Below are 18,141 nucleotides of genomic sequence, written 5' to 3'. Positions count from 1 at the left end.
GCGTCTATTTGTCCATTGATAACTACTTAATTATAAATCCTTTTGCTTAAGTGATATTTAAGCATCAAAAAAGTCTCCATTTTGCCTTTCTCAGTAGACACTTCAAAGTTTTTTTTTTCCTATGTAGACACCAACATATATAAATCAAATGCCATGCATAGTGACTAGCAAGCAGTATTGTTTGAGACAGAATTGGCAAATAAAACTGTAAGATATTTAAAGTATATAACATGAGAATTTGATAGATGTATATATTATTTTTTAAATTTACTTTTAATTTCTTTAAAATGTGTGGTACAGCCATGTGAATCAGCCAGAAGTGCACATATCCCCCCTCCCTCCTGAGTCCCCCGCTCGCACCCCGCCCCGCGTCTCCAGGTGGTCACACAGACGGGGTGAGCTTCCTGAGTCACACAGCCACTGCCTGCCAGCTGTCTGTTAACAGTTTACACATGGTAATGTACTGTGTTTCAATGCGACTCTCTCAACTCAACTTGCTCTCTCCTTCCCGCATTGTATCCACAAACATGTTCTCTGTCTGTGTCTCTCTTCCTGCCCTGAAAATAGGTTAACCAGTGCCATTTTTCTGGATTCCATATATACATTAACATACAATATTTGGTTTTCTCTTTGTGACTTACTTCACTCTACATAACAGGCTGTAGGTTCATCACCTCAGCTCAAGTGACCCAAATTCGCTTCTTTTTAAGGTTAATTAAAATTCCCATGTATAGATGTACCACAGCTTTCTCCATTCCTCTCTCAGTGCACATCTATGTTGCTTCCATGTCCTGGCTATTGTAAACACTGTTGCAATGAATTTTGGGGTACACGTGTCTGCTTGATTTATGATTTTCTCAGGGTATATGCCCAATAGTAGAATTTCTAAATCATATGGTAGTTTTGTTAGGACTTCCCTGATGGCTTAGCAACTAAAGAATCTGCCTGCAATGCAGGAGACCCAAGAGATGGTCCATCCCTGGGTCGGGAAGTGTCTCTGGAGGAGAAAATGGCAACCCACTCCAGTATACTTGCCATTTCCACCTACCCCTCTGCTATAGTGCTGACCCTCATTTACATATGTATTAGAAAAGAGTTCCCCTTTCTATTAACTTAAGTAACATAGCTTTCATCTGGCATGTTTACCTTTTATTTTTTGAAGGAACACAGGTAAGTTCCACTCTCTTAGACAGCACCAATTATACAACACAATTTTATCAGTTATTGTCATCATGCTACACATTAGATCCTCAGACCTTGTAATTTTTGCCTGTTAAAATGTATAACCTTTTACAAACCCGTTCCTTTTTCCTCCACTCTAAAGCCCTGGTAATTACTTTCCTCCGCCATTTCTGAGGTCCACATTTTTTTCTTTTTTTATGTTGTTGTTGTTGTTGTTTTTTTTTTAAGATTTCTTCCTATTGAGATCATACAGTATCTGTCTTTCTCTAACTTATTTCACTTAGCATAAGGCCCTCCAATTTCATCCATGCTACCACATATGGAAGAATTTCTCTTTTTTAATGGCTAAATTAAATTCATAGATATATAAATAAACATCACATTGTTTTAATCTCTTCCCTTCTGAGAGATACTTAGATTGTTCCTATAATACATTGTTTCTAGGCTACTGTGATGGAGAAGGAAATGGCAACCCACTCCAGTACTCTTGCCTGGAAAATACATGGATGGAGGAGCCTGGTAGGCTACAGTCCATGGGGTCATTAAAAGTCGGACATGACATCACTTCACTTTTCACTTTCATGCATCAGAGAAGGAAATGGCAACCCACTCTAGTGTTCTTGCCTGGAGAATCCCAGGGACTGGGGAGCCTCGTGGTCTGCCGTCTATGGGGTCGCACAGAGTTGGAAACGACTGAAGCGACTTAGCAGCAGCAGCAGGCTACTGTCAATATTGATGCAGTGAATATGGGAGTACACATTTCTCTTTGAGATAATTATTTCATTTCCTTTGAATATATATATAGAAATGAATATATATCCAGAAGTGTGAAATTTCATGAGAAACTTCCTGAAGGTATTCCATGGGAGTTTCACCAATATACATTCCTACCAATAACCATTAAGATATCCATTTTCTACACATCCTCATCACACTTATTTCTTACATTTTGGTAAAAGCCATTTAAACAGGAGTGAGATGGTATGTGTTGTACTTTTGATTTCCACTTCCTTGATAGTGATGTTGAGCATCTTGTCATATGCTTCTTGGGCATTCTGTATGTCTTATTTGGGGGGAAAATTGTCTATTCTCTAAAAAATAGCATGCATTTTGTATATTGTATTTGAATATATAAAGCTCAGGTACCTACCCATACACCAAAAGAAATTATAGAAATAAGAATAATTCCATTTATAATTGCATCAAAAAATTAAAATACTTAGAAATAAATTTAAGCAAGATGTTGAAAGATCTATGTATGAAAATATTCAAGACACTCATGGAAGAAATGTTTAGAAGACACAAAAGAAAACATGTTTCATATTTATTGACTGGCACGAAAACAGACACATAGATCAACAGAGCAGAACGACAAAGCCAGAAAGAAACGCACATCCATACACTGTTGCTTAGCTTATGAAAAAGGAGCGAAGAATATCCAGTGGGGAAAGGAAAAGCTTTTCAAAAATGGTACTGGGAAAACTGGATAGTGCTATGAAAAATTGAAGCTGTGCCCCTGTCTTTTAGCATACACAGAAATCAACTGAAAAGGGATTAAAAAGATGATCATAAGACTTGAAAAGATTAAACAGCTAGAAGAAAACAGATTAAAGAGCTAGAAGAAAACATTGAGGTAATCTTCTTGCCATCAGCCTTTGCAATGAGTTTTTGGGTTTCACACTAAAAGAAAAGCAACAACTGCAGAAACAAACATGTGGGACCACAACAAACTCCAAAGAAAGGAACATCAACAAAATCAAATGGCAATTTACACACTGACAGAAAATATTTCCAAACCATATATTTCATAGGGCTTAATATCCAAAAATACATGAGGCATACAACTCAAGGGCAAAAACACCAAATAATTCAAATTTTTAATGGAGCATAAGAAAAGTAAGAGTTTCAATAAATCTGAAGATTAGACTGCAGATGAGAGACACAACAAGGTTTTCCTTCTAGAACAACAAAAGCCTGTGCCTTCCTGGCATTACTTTCTTCATCTCCACTCACTTGTTTGACAATTATAGTTCACACTGTATATTCTTCAGTCAATAGAAATCACCCCACAGTGAGTTATAATATGTACTAAGAACAGACATACAGGGGAAAAAACAACAAAACAAAACAAAACTAATATTTGCATACTAACTAATGAGGCATAACAAACGGAAGGTAATTTCCAGAGTTTACCCCTCCATTATTTTCTATATTTCAATCAAAATTGAGCCACCTAGTAAGGAAAAAGACTTAAGAGACCTCACTAATTTATCGATAGGAAATCGGTTTCACATGGGAGCATTAATGGATTATAATTTGGGGGTAATTTATTACTAGTGTTGAAACTGGAGTCCTTTTGATTCTCTACTGCATCAGGTTAATAATTTATTTTAAAAATTAATAGCAACATAGGGACACAGAGTACTAAAGTTATAATGAATACAGAAAGACATAGAATATAGTAGGCAAGAAGTGAAAGTATGGGAAGTCAGCAATGGTGGTAAAGTAAAGGGCAGTATTGCCTTGAGAGGAAGGAAGGTTCTCAAGATTTCTTGAAACACCAAGAACAAGCCAGATGTGAAGAATTAGCTTAATTTGTAAACCAGAAACTCTGCCAGAAGAAATTGAAGTTCATAAAAATATTAGGATTCTAAAACCCACAATTTAGACAGAGAATAGGGTAGGGTAGGGTATATAGACATTCAAAACTCTTCATTGCTTAGTGCATCAGGCACTCAAGGAACACCCTCACTGATGTCTTTCTCTATAGCTCAACCTACAGGTACCAGCATGAAGAAAGAGATAGCTCTACTCCACAGGCAGTTGAGCCCTATTTTTATGGCCTCATGGCTTTCCTTAAGAGGCATTTGATGCAGCAGATTTCCTCCATCCCATCCCATCTGGCTGACTCCCCACAGTAAACAGGAGTCCTAATCCTGGCATCATTCCGCAGTCCCATGGCTCCAGCTCCCAGCTTCCGCGGACACCAGTGGATTTACAACCCTGTCCAAGGTATGAAAGGCTGCAGCATGTCTTGTCTATGTGGTTCTCAATCCCTTCAGACGGTCACAGGTTAGTTCGTTCACTCCCCAAGAGCTTCAAATGACTTCCCAATTCTAGTGGACGGCCATAGAGACGGGGATCTCTTCCCTGAGCTTCAGTTCCCTCAGCCCCAGGTGCAGATTGGTCCCACGTTCTCTCCTCCTTCTTTCCCCTTCGTCCTCATCCCTTCTTTCCTTTGTTCTACCGTGTTATGTTTGGATCTGAATATTCCTTCTCAGTAGTCATGGAGTCCTACCAGTATTCATCTGGTCTTCTGTGAGAACTGCTGTGTCTTTAGACGTTCTTGATGCATCGGTGGAGAGAGGTATATCCCACTTCAAACTATCCAATCGTCATCTTGTCAACCCCCATTTGTGTATGTATTAGAAATGAGTTTCCCTTTCTATTAAGTAACATTGCCATCACCACACCTGTTTAACTTTTGCTTCTTGAGGAGAACACCTGTAAGTTCCACTCTCTTCACTTGAGTCAGTCATTCTGTCGTGTCCGACTGTTTGTGACCCCATGGACTGTGGCACACCAGGTTTCCCTGTCCATTCAAGACACCCAGAGCTTACTCAAACTCATGTCCGTTGAGTTGGTATGTCAGTCGATGATGTCCACTCTCTCAGAGATTATTTTTTTTGAGATTCCTTATAATTGAGATCATATTGTGTTATTCTTTCTCTGACTTAGTTTATGTAATGTAATTCCCTCCAGCTTCTTCCATGTTGCAATAATGGGAAGGATTTCTTTCTTTCACTAATGGCTATATAATATTTACCTATATATGTCAGATCACATTGTTTTAATCCATTCACCTGGTGAAAGATACCTAGGTTGTTCCTATACCAAGGCTACTGTGAATAATGCTGCAATGAACATGGGAATACAGATCTCTCGAGGCAATGATTTAATTTCCTTTGACTATATATCCAGAAGTGGGATAATGGATCACTTAACAGTTCTCTTTTAAATTTCTTGAGGAACCTCCACTGTATTTTTCCATGGAAGTTTTATCGGTATACATCCCTACCAACAGTGCATAAACACTCCTTTTTCTCCACATCCTCAACAAGATTTGTCATTTGTTACATTTTTGGTGCTAGCCATTCAAATAGGTATTAGCCTATATCTTTGTACTTTTGATCTGCATTACCTTTGATTATTAGCGATGCTGAGCATCTTGTCACATACCTCTTGACCATCTATATGTCTTATTTGTGGAAAAATGTCTATTCTTTAAAGATGTAGCATACATTAAGTTTACTATATTCCAATATACAAAACTTTTTTGTCTACCTATATATCCACAAGGAACTATCAGAAATTTGAATAAAGAAAACAAACCCATTTCTATTGCATCACAAATAGAAAACACTTAGAAATAAACTTAAGCAAGGTGTTGAAAGATTTTACAGAAAACCTTTAACACATTGATCTGGTGAAGGAATTGGCAACCCACTCCAGTATTCTTGCCTAGAAAATCCCACAGACAGAGGAGGCTAGTGTCCATAGTCACAAAGAGTCACAAAGGTCACAAAGAGTCGGGCATGACTGCGGAACTTCCCTTCCCTAAGACACTGGTAAGAGTAATTTAAAAAGAGCTAAAGATATGTAAATTTAGGTTGTCTATTCAATGTGTTTCTTGAGGTAGGATTTGTATTACTATAACTTCCCTCTTAGAACTGCTCTTGTTGCATAATATAGGTTTTATATCATCATGTTTTCATTGTTCTCTGTTTCTAGGAATGTTTTGATTTCCCTTATTTCTTTTTTTTTTTAATTTTTTTTTATTAGTTGGAGGCTAATTACTTCAGAACATTTCAGTGGGTTTTGTCATACATTGACATGAATCAGCCATAGAGTTACACGTATTCCCCATCCCGATCCCCCCTCCCACCTCCCTCTCCACCCGACTCCTCTGGGTCCTCCCAGTGCACCAGGCCCGAGCACTTGTCTCATGCATCCCACCTGGGCTGGTGATCTGTTTCACCATAGATAATATACATGCTGTTCTTTCGAAACATCCCACCCTCACCTTCTCCCACAGAGTTCAAAAGTCTGTTCTGTACTTCTGTGTCTCTTTTTCTGCCCTGCATATAGGGCCATCGTTACCATCTTTCTAAATTCCATATATATGTCTTAGTATGCTGTAATGTTCTTTATCTTTCTGACTTACTTCACTCTGTACAATGGGCTCCAGTTTCATCCATCTCATTAGAACTGATTCAAATGAATTCTTTTTAACAGCTGAGTAATATTCCATGGTGTATATGTACCACAGCTTCCTTATCCATTCATCTGCTGATGGGCATCTAGGTTGCTTCCATGACCTGGCTATTATATACATGGCTGTGATGAACATTGGGGTGCACGTGTCTCTTTCAGATCTGGTTTCCTCAGTGTGTATGCCCAGAAGTGGTATTGCTGGGTCATATGGCAGTTCTATTTCCAGTTTTTTAAGAAATCTCCACACTGTTGATTTCCCTTATTTCTTTGGTAATCTGTTTATTATTTAGAAATGTGCTGCTGAATCTCCTTGTGTTTTTGTTCTTTAAAGTTGTTTTTTTTCCTGTAATCTATATCTAGTCTTATAGTGTTGTTGTCAGAGAAAATGCTTAATATAATTTCAATTTCTTTAAATTTATTGTGGCTTGATTTGCACCCAAGAAGAGGAAAATGTTGCATGTGCACTTGAGAAGAAAGTGTACTCTGCATTTGGATGGAATGTGCTGAAGATATCAATTAGGTCTGCTTGCTCTAATATTTCCTTTTAGGCTTATTTTCCTTATTAATTTTCTGTTTTGTTGATCTGCCCATTGGTACAGGTGAGGTGCTAACATGCCCTACCTTTCTTGTGTTATTGGCAAGGGTGGGCTGACGTGGGAGAATGGCATTGAAAGATGTATATTATCACATGTGACACAAATCGCAAGTCCAGGATCGATGAATGATCCAGGGTGCTTGGGGCTGGCGCACTGGGATGATCCAGAAGTATGCGATGGGGAGAGAGGTGGGAAGACGTTTTAGAATCAGGAACACATGTATACCCATGGCGGATTCCTGTCAATGTATGGCAGAATCAAAACAATACTGTAAAGTAATTAGCCTCCAATTAAAATTAATAAAATAAAATAGTAATACCAACATAGAAACACATAGCACTCAAGTTACAGTAGATTGAGAAAGAGAAAATTTATGAGGCAGGAAGTGAAACAACAGAAAATTAGAAATAGTATCAAATGAAGGGGCAGTATTGAAAAGAAGTGGCAGAAAGAAAGCATAGTTCTGTAATTTTTTGGAGACAACGCGAAAAAGCCAGATGGGAGCCCACCAGGTTAAGCTGTATTCTAGAAACCTCACCAGAAGGAAAATGAAGTTCATAAAAATATGCTGATGCTCAACGCCAAAATCCAGACAGTAAGCGAATAGGGTAGGGTATATGTAGATACTGAGAACTACTCAGATATAGACATGGAAGCAAATACACTAATAAGCATCAGAAAAATGAAAGCTCAAAAGGGTCTAAAAAGTACATCGTAAAGAGACTTGGTAGTCTGATCAAAAGAATAAGAGAATCAAATTAGACACCAAAATAGAAAGACTTGTGCACATGATAAAACCAGAAAATGCTCAGGAGAGAAAGTTTCGGACCTAGTGGACCAGCGAACAGAAGCCTCCAGCATCAGGAACAAAAACCCTGAACAGGACTCATGACTGTGTGCTTCTGGGAACGGGGTCAGTTTCAAAGTTTGGGCACTATACCACCTAAAAGTGAACACAGACAAGGCTTATAGCTTGCTATGACACTGAATCAGACAGTAGTGTTTGTTAGTTTATTTTCTCATTCAACTATAAAGTTAATGAATCACTAACCAATGATAATTGACACCATCAGTTTGCAGTCAGATCCCTTTTAGTCATAGAATGGACATCTGAACCTGTTATATGATCCCCAATAACAGTTTTAATAATTAGATTTATTGATGCTTAATTGAAGGCTAATTGCTTTACAATACTGTACTGCTTTCGGCCAAACATCAACATGAATCAGCCATAGGTTTACCTATGTCCCCTCGCTCTTGAACCTCCTTCCCACCTTCCTTCCCATCGCACCCCTCGAAGCTGTTAGAGAAAATATGGAAGGCTTGACAAATTTGTGTGTCATCCTTGGGCAGGGGCCATGCTAATCTTCTCAGTATTATTCCAATTTTTTAACATATGTGCTACTGAAGCAAACACGTAAATAACACTTTAACAGAAAAAAAAATCATATAGTTAGTCATCTACCAACAAATGATTAATTACATTAGGAATTAGGGTATTCTGCTATATTTACTGCCACTTATAAAATTGAACTGTATAAGGTCCAAAGTTCCATGTAGGAATTAAGCATATATTTATTCATAACATATGTATACATGCACAGAATATATACACACAAATACATCTATGTTATACAAGCTATTATTCTCCTTGCTTGTCACAATAAGCTCTTTAGTTGATGAAAGAGATAGTCCCAAATTTCTCCAACTTATATGTCTTCTTTGATTTTCATCACCTAATTTTAAATAACCATTTTATTCTTAGATACCATGCCCCTTTAAAGTAACTAAGAGCAGAGAAAACCTAGTAAATGCTGATATCTTATCCTTCATTAAATTACCACTCTTCTGGTAAACTGGAAAAAGAATTATGTTCAGATCTCATTGCTGCTTAGTCACTTCAGCTGTGTCCAACTCTGTGCGACCCCATCCCTGAGATTCTCCAGGCATGAACACTGGAGTGGGTTGCCATTTCCTTCAGATCTCATTAGGAGGATAAAATTCCTGTTTTATCAGTTCTCTTGTCAAAACTCAATTCTTGCTAACTTCAGTCTTAAATTCTGCTTACTTACAAAGGACGGACAGGAAAGAAAAATGTTAAAATCACACTTGCAAGAGTTTATAATTTTATGCTTCCGTTGGCCAAAAGTAGGACCAGGAATAATTTCTGAAGTATTGCAATACATCATGGAAGCCTGAAGGTCTAGTTCTCCTATCAAAGAGGAGATGTTTGGAGATGGTTCAAAAACTAAGCCCCATGGGTTGTCAGGATGTGCTCCCGACCAGACAGATGAATTTTCTCATTAAAACGTCAAATCCAGGAAAGGGAGACGTTGTTCGCAGAGCCAATAACCGGGTCCTGGGTGCTGATCAGGTAATATTCTTGGATTACTATCTGGAGATTTACCTGCCATTGTCTCAAAGAAACAAATGCAATGAGAAGATTAAAGATGCATAAAGGTAGAAGAGCTGTCAAGGTGCCTAGAATCAAGGCTAGCCAGGAAAACCAGACCCCATACTGAAAATTGTCAAAGACGTTAATGGTGAGTGTTTTATAGACAGAGCAGAACAAGTGGATAAAACCAGTGTTCTAGGGTCACACCTGCTTTGCAGTCAAAGATAAAATATTTTTCGCTTTAGGCAGAATCATCACAGCTCCTGATATGGTCCGGTTACACACATGCAGACCGAGAGCCCACAGAAATGTGTGATGTGACATCAGGAAGTGAACAGATGACTGCATTGGTGCCCAGTCACCTCCATCTGCTAATAATGGAACCTGGGGAAAATTATTTGCCCTCTGCAAGGCATTGCATCTTCATTAACATAACTTGATGATCATAGTGAAGATGAACGCTATCTCACCAGGTTACTGTGAAACACAACTTTTAAGATGTTTTAAAGCTTCTGGGAAAGTATCAAAGACATGCATGGGGTTACGAAGCTGAGTTAGCAGATCCAAGGTACAGTACCTTTTTCTCTTAGTATTCTCTCTGTACTCAATAGTAGCGATCAGTGGGTCATGTGTTTACTTTTACCCCAGAGTGATGGTAAACCACACAGATCAACTGTACACTTCTTGTCATTTCCGTGTCTAAAATTCAAGCACTAGTCAATGTAGAATGAAAAAATTACAAACTCCTAGAGGGCTTTGCTGCTCAGAGTGGCAGAGTCCCGACATTTAACTGTCTTAAAAGAGTGACCTAAACACTCTGGCTCAGAATTAAGTTTCAAATGTTTGCAGAGCACAGAGTAATTCTGTGAGAAATACAAAAATGCAGGGAGTAACCTACTTTTCCAACTATCTATCTGTGCAAATATCATCATCCATCTAAATTCACACAGAAGGCACTCCTTCTTCCCCATCCCAGCTACTAGAGCACCAACTCCTGCTCAGAGCAACAGGAAAAGAAAAGACTTCCCTCCACAGGATGGATTTGATAACCTCAGGTGACTAGATCATCTCAGAATGGCTCATGTTTTTATTTTAGCAGGGTCCTGCCTGCTCCTGCTGCTGGTCGTGTCACATCTGCTCCTGTGCCAAGGCAACGTATGCCCGTCCTGCGGTCCTGACATGTTTGGCGTCCCCCTGAAGTTCCTTAGAAAAACGTTTAGCCGTGCCTCCAGGCTGTCCCACGACATGCATAACCTTTCCACAATAATGTTCAATGAGTTTGTAAGTACTGTGGTGGTGGTGGTTTAGTTGCTGAGTCGTGTCTGACTCTTGTGACCCCATGGACTGTAGCCCACCAGGCTCCCAGAAGGAACCTTTGTGTAAGTGACTGGGCCATACTGTCCTTTAAACAAGAGGGCTGCACCAGCCAAAGTTCAAATAACACACTCTCTAGGTTAAAGATGCTGTCAGCTCATAAGATGTAGAAATCGAAGAAAGGACCAGTTATGTGAAATCTGAAAGATTCCTAAGAAGTGCAATAACTTTTTCAATTTCCTTTCATTCATTTTCTTTCTTTAAATTTCCAAAATAAATGATTTTGCATTTGTCAGCTAGGAATGCCATAAAAGAATACAATAGACTCAGTGGAATAAGCATGAGAAATTTATTTCCTCACAGCTATGGGAGCTAGAAGCCCCAGACAGGGCACCAGAAGGTGAGGCTCTGCTGAGAATTCTTTCTTCCCAGGATGGCTTCTCCGTGCATCCTCACACAGGGTGGGGAGTGGGGCAGACAGACAGAGGAAAGGACACACAGACACAGAGACAGAAGAGAAAATTCTCTGGTGTTTTGCTTCATGGAGACACTCAACCTATTAGATGAGTGTTGCACCCTAAGAGCTCATTTAACCTTAACAGCCTTGGCTGGTGGCTCAGATGGTAAAAAGACATGGGTCTATCCCTGGCTCTGTAAGATTCCCTGGAGAAGGGAACAACAAGCCTCTCCAGTATTCTTGCCTGAGCAATTCCATGGACAGAGTATTCTGGTGGGCTATAGACCATGGCGTACCAAAAAGTCGGAACCCTTTTCAAAACACAGTACTTTAGCAGTTCGGGCTCTAAGACATGAATTTGAAGAACACACATTCAGTCCATAATACTACTTGACATAAAGTCGTTTTAGATGGGACTGGGGAAAAGGAGCATGTTGACTTTCTGGTCCTTTAGTGTCTCTCTGGGTTTTCTTCTCCAGGCTCAGAGTAAACAGCCAGTAAGTGATAACTGCTCTGCAGTGAACTGGGTGGATGGAAGATGTTAAACAAAGCTGAATCCGGGTCACAAAAACGAATACTGGTAGTTTTTTTAATGCTACATATTATTGTTTTAAGATTTGCAGTGAATAGGTTTCGAGCTACAATAGAAGGGGAGTTTACAATTGGAAACAATTATTTTCTTTCTGATGAAGGTATATGAAAGTTGTGTGTTAATTCTTTTAGGTCAAACAAGGAGCACACAGTAGAGCAGATAGCTAATAAAAGGAGGTGCTAAAGGTTTCTATTAAATTCATGTAGTTCTTTATAAACAATAGTTTTGGTTTCATCCTCCATTTTTGACTATCCATTCTTTTCCAACTCCTCCGAGTAATCTCTTTAAATGTTCATAACTTCCGCTAAAGATTAGTTTTTCTCTATCAATGTGCTATCCAGATTTCTCTACTCTTATTATTCTCAGTCCATTGCTTAGTATTTCCTATAAGTTTATGCTATATTTTTCTGATGTACAATTTTGTCACCATAAACAACATTGTATTCTGTACCTGGGATGAACAATAAGCTTTTTGGTGAGCATGTTCAGAGATAAATCAGAGTCATTACTGTATTACTCCTTATAGGGGAATATATTGACTCCTACCCACAGTAAACTTGAGATTAAATGGTTAAATATAGGTGCATGCATGCATTCTAAGTCACATCTAAGAGTTGGACACAACTCTTTGCAACCCTACTGACTGTAGCCTAACAGGCTCCTCTGTCCATAGGATTTGCCAGGTGAGAGTCCAGGAGTGTGGTGCTGTACCCTCTTGCAAGCGATGCTCCTAACCTAGGAATCAAACCTGAGTCTTCTTATATCTCCTGCTTTGGCAGGAATGTTCTTTACCACTACCGTCATCTGGGAAGCACCAAGTATTGGTACAAAAGTACCTCATTTGGTTCAATTACTAAAAGAATTTTTTAAAAAGATAGTGATCAAATACAGAAGGGAAAAGTTTGGACTTAGAAAAGTTAGATGTAAAATCATCTTTATAGAGACAATATATAGAAAACGTAGGAAAACAATGACTTTCAAATTTTTTGATGCCCCCTTAAAAAATTACACAAATAAGAGGCATGTTAATGTTCTGGTAATGGGCTCATCTACTGAATGCCCAACAACCCTAACTAATTGCCTGATCACTTTCAGGATGAAAAGTATTCCCAGAGTAGACCAGAGTATATCAATGCCACCAGTGACTGCCACACCAATCCCCTCCAGGCTCCTGAAGAAAGAGAAAAAGCCCAACAGATGAACGTGAGTCTTTCACCTGGGTTTTTCACCAGATCAAATGAGACAGTATGTAGCTTAACGCGCTTCAGATTATTAGAGGTAATGGTAACTGTGCATGCAGAAATCAGTGGAGGAATTGTAAGCAGTTGAAGAGAAATTATATTATGTAGTTGATGAAACATGATCGAAATCAAAGAATGACTAAAGAGCTGTAGTAGCAAAACAAATAACAAATTTACAAATTGTCCATGTAGACATGTTTAGTTCAAGCAATGCATTAGACACAGGATTACAGCTGTTATTCTGTACAAAAACAAGAAATGAATGGGAACTTCCATGTTTAAAACATAAGATTGCAAGATTCATGAATGTGTAAGAAACACACCCCAGTTTTGAGAACTCCCTGTTACTAGTGACTTGTACGTGGAACTCTTATACTGCACCCCCAAGCCAGTGCGACTGCCTTTCAATGCTCTCCTGATTCTGCTTCTACTTTTCTGATACCTCCTTCGTTCATCATTCTCAGTGACTCCTCTGTCACCTTTTTTTTTTTTTTTTAGTTTGTAAGTTTCCCCCACAATGGCCTATATCACATTGCTTTGCTTCTCATGGCCACAACAATTGGCTCTGTTCTGAGGACAACACAGTTTATATATCAAGCCTCAATCATTTATGGCAGCTCCAAATTGTCACCGTTATAATCTCTCTTTTCTGATTTCTTGCATTGTCCTTCATCCTAACATTATTTAAAATATTTTGACATGCATCCCCCCTTAAAATTCTATCTTTTCTCTCTACAACTTTCTTAATATCAGCATTCTTTTCCTCTGTTAAGCTCATTAATAATGAGGATGATCAAGTAAAGGAAAAGGTCAAAGAGGAGGAGGAGGAGGGATTTTTCAGTAAGCTTGAACTTAAAGTTTATTGAGAGTTACTACATGGCCATATATTTTACTAAGCACTTTATGTGCATTACTATATTTAATCCTACTCAGTTCTCTGTTTTTTCCACTAAAACAGTTCATGGTTGTAAAGAAATCAAGCATATTAACCAGAGATATTCAGACCCCAGGATTTTCATGCTGAATTCTAATACTAGTAGTGAACCTGGGGGGGAAACCCTCCATTGTGAATCCCACGGATGCTGTTACTAAAGACAACGCTGTGCCATTTTCTGCCCGGACACATGTCAACAAGACAGACTCTTCTGATACCAGCATGGGGGCTGGTGTTGGGATCAACTGAGGAAAGAAAGCCTGTTTAGGAATGTCTTGTGTTCTTCACTGTCTCTTTGTTTTAATATCATAAAACAAACCACCAATCAAAAATCAATATGAATGACTCATCTGATCTGTTAATACGAAAGAATCACTGGTGACAATGATGTGTGCACAGGCAGAATGCCTCTTTCCTGGGTCAGGTACTGCAGGCACATACTGACTTGTCATAAAACACTTAGATTTCTCTCACACAAATATAAATCATCAAAGAAGTCACTGAGTGGTTGGTAGAATTTCACAGGAAAAAGAAAATTCATGTTATAAATTAGAACTCATCAGAGAATTAATTCCTAACATAACCTAGATTTTTAATAATTCAGTGAAGTGTGAACTAATAGGTTACATTTTATAATTTTGCAACTTTTACTATCTTCAAAAATCTGTGCATACACATAGGAATAATCAAAAGTCTTTTCAGTCATCTGCTCTGAGCAAGGATCACATGTTACCCAAACCACTGAATTATGATTATTTTAACATGACTGTTTCTTATGTTTGCTTAGAATGAAGACCTTACTAAGTGGATACTCATGTTACAATACCTCTGGATTGCTCCTTTGTTTGATCTAGCCCATGAACCGCAGATTGAGAAAGACCTCACAGATACTATCATATCAAATGCCTTAGGGAATATTAAAAAATCATACCAACTTCAAGCAATCTTAGAGAGGCGATTCAGCCAGGTGAGCATCCTGCAGAAGGCTTTCTTGCTTTGTTCATGAATGAAAGAGGTGACCTCTGTAATCACAAGGAGTTTTGAAATATCTCATTTTGTAAGAAAAAGATTCATGAATTCTATATGCTAGACTGCTACTACATAAAGCAGGAGCCTAGTCATTCATAGTGATATATTCTATTGTAAAGGGATCAAAATTTCACTGCAATTATTGACATGTGCAGCCTTCCCTACATTGCACACGATTCCACCAAAAGCTTGCCTCTTCCTGGGTACAGGTGGTTGAAATATTTTAAGAGTAAGAGAACTAGAGAACAGAATTTCCAAGCTCAGCATTTTCCTAAAAGTATCCCAGGACATCGGCTATTGAAGTTCCACTTGTCTTCTTTCTCTGTTCTTCTCAAATCAAAGGATGAGAGTGGGAAGGAAGAAAAGAGAATGTTAAAACTAAATTTGAGTTATGTTTCTACTTTCTAGATTCCTAATTGTTTTCTCATAGGTTGGCCCCAAATTCCATATCTAGAGAGTTTTACATTTGTATGTGTTCCCCAAATCTTAACTTGAGAATTACAAGAGACAAAGATAAGGAAATTCTAATAAAACACATAAGAAATCATTATCTTTTGGGTATTCAGATGATTCTTCCAGTCTGGCGGAACTTTTCTGAGGATCGCATGTACTGGTCAGGATACCAATCCCTGTTGTCCAGCGATGAAGATGTACGTCATTCTGCACTTTATAACCTGTTCAAGTGCCGAAGAAGGGATTCACGTAAAGTTGACATGTACAGCAAGATCCTGGCGTGCAGAATCAGCGACGAGTGCTAAATCACATTCATCCCATCCAGCTCTGAGATGGTGCTAATGATCTATACCTTAGCAAGCTTCTTTGAAATTTACAACTTTTTCATGCATGCTCTGTGAAATGGTTCTCCTCTTAAAAAAAATACCTCTTAAAAAAAATAAACACATTCTCTGTAGAGATGTCAAAATCTAAGAGGGTAGTTTGTTAAAGCTTCTATTTTCATTTAATTAAAAATCAAAAGAAAATCCACCCGTACATTTTAGAGAATGAAGCTCCTTTTAAAATTAGTCACAAATAGCAGAACCTGGCATTACAAAGACCATTAAGAGATAACGTAAGAATCACAGAAAATTATTCTGGGTCAAGCTATTAGAATCAAAGTATCAGGCAATTGTTCATGGTTCTGGTCATGCTACCAAGAAGACTGAATCCTCAGGATTCTTTATGAAAGCCAGCCACGAACGGTCAGCCCACTGTCACAGTGTTACACCAGACAGGATCAGTGCTTCGCACCTTTGTACAAAAAGCATGAGGTTTACTGAACTGTCTGAAGATTGTTAGGGTGCTGTCTTAGTCCTTCTGCATTGCTATAAAAATATCACAGAATTGTAAAACAGTGGAAATGAATTTCTCCAGTGTGGTCATGCAGGGTCCTTTCTGTTCACACACTTCTTATTGTATCCTCACACGGGGGAAGGGCTCGGGAGCTCTGTGTGTCTCTTATATATAAAAGAACTCATCTCATTGAAGTGGCTCCATACTTATAACTCCATCACCTCACAAAGGCACCCTCTATGGATACTATAACCATGGGAATCAGGATTTCATCATGTGATATTTCTGGGGGACACAAAGTTGAGACCATAGGGATACAAACGTGAACCGGTTCCATCCTCCTCCAGTGGCTGTCTTCACCCACACTCCACTGCATCCTCATTTTCTGCATCACCTTGCAACCATTCCGTACATTCTGTCACTCTCGGTTTCACAAGGCCAGGTCAGTCAAGTGTCAACTCCATCTCATATTCAGCCTATTCAATGTTTTCCTCTCCCCTGCTGAGGCCCAGGAGACCTACCAGGAAGCACTGATGTGTCCATTTTTGCAAGGTTCCTTCTCTCTCTCTCTCTAGATCTTCATTCCTTGGGCCATGTTGGAACTGGGTAGATGGTAACGAGGTGGGAAAGTTCTGACATCACTGACTTACATGGTGCTCTGGTAGTTTCTCTTGGTCCAGACAGACTGATCTGCAATTCCCCCTGACTGACAAGTGTTTCTCTTGTGGGGGATCCTTGTTATTATCCCGGACTTTCACACATTGGGGATCCCCAATGCCATAGTTTCCTTTTTAATCAGAGGAAATGTTCTGGTACCCACAGCTCACCACCCGCAGTCATCAGCACAGCCTCTCTGTTTCCCTCACTCTGCAAGCACCATCTGGAGAAAATTAAGTAGTCCACAGTCAGCTGCCTACTAGCTGACCCACAGAAAACCCATGTATCATACACACTCTGAACAACTGAATGCAGAAATGCTGGTGTGCATCTGTCCCCACCTGGGGCCTCAGGACAAATGTCCAACTGGTCATATAGATACTGCGTAGGTCAGAAAGCTGGATTCAAAAACATATATCTGAGAAGTGAGATTCCATTCTCTCTTTCTTTAGAGTAACAATCCTAGGCAGTAATTATTTGGCCTTACAAACATGCCCTAGTAGATCCCTGATTTAAACATCCTCCCAATAGACTGAGTCTCTACTGAGACTGGAGCAGTGTGACTGGATTAGGCTTGCTCAGCTTGTTCCATAGCCTCCAGACAATCTGGGATGAGGGCCAATCTCTTGACTGGCTCTCCTAAGAAGTCAGTGATGTTGCTGGGCTGGTTGTGCAGCATCTTTAGGGCTTTACGAGTAATTTCTATTAAACAGAAAGTGGGAAATCAACAGGCAGATGGGAAAGGGAGATAAATAAGAGAGAAGGAAGAGAAAGACAGAAGGAAAGAAGAGCAGCAAAAGGAAAGTGAGTCAAGGACTTGGATAGTGAAGGATGAAAGATGCTAGAACACTGCATTTTTAAGGACCCAAATACATACATACACACACAGACACACACAGACATATATATATATATAGTAAGAGCAAATATCTATTTCCTTTTATTTCCATTTTCTCTTCTCTCCTCTTTTTCCTGAAATTGTCCTTTATATTAGGAGAATTTTTTTGTTGTTACTAAAGGTCATAGTTCTGTAAATGAACAAAGCCTGGCAAGTCTTCAGGGCAGAATCCAGTCAAATTATGTTCTTTTAGGCAAAGACACATTTCGCTTGCATACAGGAACACTGTCCAGCAAAACTAACCTCTTCCCTCATAGCCAGGGTTATTCTTGCCTGAGTTCT

General features: G+C 39.0%; 1 non-coding gene and 1 pseudogene across 1 annotated transcript; one reads left to right on the top strand and one right to left on the bottom strand.

Moving 5' to 3' along the window:
• Positions 1-4,020: 4,020 nt before the first annotated feature.
• On the top strand, positions 4,021-15,772 carry LOC136151535 (placental prolactin-related protein 3-like; annotated as a pseudogene).
• Positions 8,361-8,469, bottom strand: LOC136151979 (U6 spliceosomal RNA). Its single transcript, XR_010660141.1, has one exon. It is a non-coding gene; the product is annotated as a U6 spliceosomal RNA (small nuclear RNA).
• Positions 15,773-18,141: the final 2,369 nt, after the last annotated feature.

This window comes from Muntiacus reevesi, chromosome 20, assembly GCF_963930625.1.
Source record: "Muntiacus reevesi chromosome 20, mMunRee1.1, whole genome shotgun sequence".
Lineage (NCBI taxonomy): Eukaryota > Metazoa > Chordata > Mammalia > Artiodactyla > Cervidae > Muntiacus > Muntiacus reevesi.
Note: the sequence above shows the minus strand (reverse complement) of the source record. Positions and strands in the feature narration are given on the sequence as shown.